Genomic DNA, 3,908 nt, shown 5'->3' on the forward strand with positions numbered 1-3,908 from the left:
TTTCCTTTCCTTTCCTTTCCTTTCCTTTCCTTTCCTTTCCTTTCCTTTCCTTTCCTTTCCTTTCCTTTCCTTTCCTTTCCCAGGTCACACAGCTAGTAAACATCAAAGGCCAGATATGAACTCAGGAAACTGAATGTTCCTTCAGGCCAGCATTTTATGTATTTCATCTCCTTACTGCCCCTCCACAAGGCCAATTTCTAACCACTATATTTCATGGGCTTTATAATTCTGGTCTTTATGTTAGATTGGCCAACACCTTCTACATTCCACTTTATTCCATACCTAAAAAAAAGAGAGATAGTAGATAGATTAAGCCACCAACTATCAAACTACGCCAAACAGGAAAGGGGTAGGAGAGAGAAGCACTTTTTAAGCACCTACTCTATGCCAGGCACTGTGACAAATGCTTTATAAATATTATCATCACTTGATTCTCACAACAATTCTGGGAAGTAGATGATATTTTGATCCCCATTTACAGTTAAGGAAACTGAGGAAGAGAGAGGTTAAATGACTAGCCCGTAGTCAAAAAGTGTCTGAGGCCAAATTTAAACTCAGGTCTTCCTGACTCCAGGCCCAGGGTTCCGTCCACTATATCACCTAAGATCCTATGGTAAGTAAGCAGGAGAACAAGGACTAGAATCTGGGGTTCCAGATCACAATCCTGCCCTATCCCCAATGTTATGATGATAATAACAGATAGTTTGGAGAAGCAGATAAATGTGTCAGGGCCAAATAGAGCTTTAAGTCAAGAGCCAGAGATTGACAGGCTTCAGTGAGGGAAAAGGAGGGGGTAAATACTTCTGGATCTCAAACCCCTCCCCCTCTAACTGCTTCTGCTTCAGTTGGTAATGAAGACAGGAATAAGATTCCTCTGGTAAGTTTCAGTTATGGCTGAAACCCCAATTGATGTTCCTTTTCTTAAATTTATATTCCTCACAGGTCAGTATGATGAGTATATAGAAATTATTTATCTAACTGTTGAGGACAGAGGAGATCTTAAACTGGCAGCCAACAGGATTCAACCCAAATGTTCAGACTGAATTGTAAGTATCTTCCCAAATAATTATCAGGCACAGATTTGAAGGTAAAAAGTTATATTAGGAATTAACAAGGAAAATTAGAGAAGTTAATGAAGGTTTTAGGATAAAGGAAAGGTGACCCTGAACTGTTAAATTGATGCCCCCTTCCCCCTCTTCACTGGAGGGGATGAAGCATTTAACTAAAACTGGCTCTCTTGCTATTGATAAATATCTTACTCTCTAATCACTAAGTAATTATATAATTATATTAATGAAGAATAGTAATAACAAATAGGCTAACCCTATGAGTAGAAACCACTAGCTTATGCTACAATGGCCACCTCAGGAGAAACCCCAAGTCAGGAGAAACAAGCAGAGTGTCTGCTCACATCCACTCCCACAAATTAACTGTCTTCAACCCTTCTCAATTGCCCCTCACCCAAAGTTCTCCAGGGGGGTCCCCTGGAATTCTGGGTGAGGCTCTCCCTGTACCTTTACAAGGATTCCATGCTTTGCATCTGCACACAACACCAACCCATCACCCAGCCCCAGTTGGTCTTCATCACTGCTACCTGTACTAAAGACACCTAGGAAATAAATTAAGAAAAGATTTCTCACTGGACTTTCTACTGAATCTGTAAAAAGTTTCTGTAATCAAAGAAACAGGGAAAGACCTCTAGAGACAGACTGAGAGGGGAAACAGAGGTAGACATAGCTAGACTGAGAGACTCAGAAAGAGAGACAGGATGACAGAGACAGAGAAGAGAAAGGGAAAGAGAGACAGAGGAGAGAGGGAAAGAGACAAAAAGCGAGAGAGAGGGGAGAGAGAGAAAAAAAGAGAGAGAGAAGAAAGAGAGAGAAAGAGACAGAGAGAGAGAGAGAGAGAGTGAGAGAGAGAGAGAGACGAGAGACAGAGAGAGAATGTTAGTACTCCCAATCCCCTTAGAAATCCAGAAAACCTAGCAATATAGATGATTTCCACAGCATCAACCCCATCCCAAGGACTGCCAGAAAAGTTCAGTCTGACTCAGCTCCCCATCCACCTTGCTCCTCGTTAGCTCCTCTGGGCTCTCCTCAGCTCCAAGGTCTTTATGCCAGTTTGAAATTAGATTGTTAACACACCACTGTTTCTCTAGCCTGGCAAAAATCAATAGGTATTGATTTCGTTATAAAGTTTCCAGTGGCCTCCGAGAGGTGCAAAATGGTAGGGGACCAAGCAGATAAAACCTGTTAGTCACTTGCTTAAATTGTCCCCTGTTGAGTGTTGGCCCTAAAATTATCGACTGTCAGATCGCCTTCCCATGCTTACGGCTTAAGTCTGCCTGGAAGACTGCTTTTACCTGCATCACAATGGGCAGGCAGAAGTGGGGGCGCTGCATAGGTGCCCATAATGTGAGATGTGGACATTGCATCCTGGGTATTATGACCCACAAGAGACTTTGAACCTTCATTGTATCAACACATGATCTTATGTTCCCAAAATAAATATATTTTTTGCTACTCAGAGTGGATTTTTCTGGCTTTAAAAATATAAACATTGGAGGCAAATAGATAGCACAGTGGATATAGTGTCAGGCCTGGTGTCAGGAGATCCTGGGTTCAAATGTGGCCTCAGACACTTCCTAACTGTATGACCCTGGGCAAATCACTTAACCCCAACTGCCTAGCCTTCACCTCTCTTCTGCCTTGGAACTGATACTCATAGTGTTGACTCTAAGACAAAAGATAAGAGATGGTTGTGTTTTTAAGAGCATTTATAAAAAGTAATACCAAATAATTAAAAGAGCTCTTCCTTAAGTACTCTTTGCACATTGCATTGTTGGCAACTTGTCTCCTGTCCTGTCTCATCTTCGCACATGCATGCCTTTGGCCCCTTCAACTTTTTAGCACCTCTTCCCAAAAGAGATGGTCTAATATCAAAGATGATGACACTGGAGGCAGCGAAGTGGCTCAGTGCATTGAGTGCCAGGTCCAGAGACAAGAGATCCTGGGTTCAAATCTGGCCTCAGACACTTCCTAGCTCCGTTAAGCTGGACAAGTCACTTATCCCCCGTTGCCTAGCCCTTACCACTCTTCTACCTGGGAACCAATACACAGTATTGATTCTAAGACAAAGTAAGGGTTGTTTTTTTCAAATGATGATACTGAGCTTTTATTAATGAATTATGTTATGAAGGCACTTGTGAAGGGTACTAAGACTTCTGTGTTACAGAACTTCTTGCTTTTATACATACTAACCAAGAAAGAGGGCTAAAGGAGGAGAGACCCAGCAAGTATCTTGTTCTTTCTCAGTCACGAGAGAGGAATTGCAGCAACTGTGGACAGCTCTCAGTATAAATATGGGCTATCATTGCTTCATCTTATTCTCACCTTGTTTGATGGAATTCAGCCAGAAATGATCCCAGGACCTTTTATTACTCTTATATTTGCTGTCCTGCAGAGTACTGCACAAGTGGATAAAATGATTGCTCTTTAAAAAAAAAAAAAAAAAAGCTTAATAAAAGTATTAGGATATCAGCTCAGGTCCTGTAGGCTTCACTGAAAACATCCTTGGTTCAATTCTAGTGGCAGACAGAATGAGAGTAAGGATATATGCTTTATCCTATTCATGGAGATACTTGGTTTTTTGGGGGGGAAGGGGAATAGAAGGGAACAAATGCTTACTAGGCACTACACTAAATACTTTACCTATATTCTTTCATTTGATCCTCACAGTAACTCTGAAAGGTGTTATTATTATCTTCATTTTATTGTTGAGACAGACAGAGGTTAAGGGACTTCCCTCAGGTCACACAGCTAGGAAGCATCTGAGACTGGTTAAAACTCAGGTCTTCTTGACTCTGCCCACTGTGCCACACAATGGTATCTAGTAAGAACACTGTTCTT

The sequence above is a fragment of the Gracilinanus agilis genome, chromosome 1 (assembly GCF_016433145.1).
Source record: "Gracilinanus agilis isolate LMUSP501 chromosome 1, AgileGrace, whole genome shotgun sequence".
Classification (NCBI taxonomy): Eukaryota; Metazoa; Chordata; class Mammalia; order Didelphimorphia; family Didelphidae; genus Gracilinanus; species Gracilinanus agilis.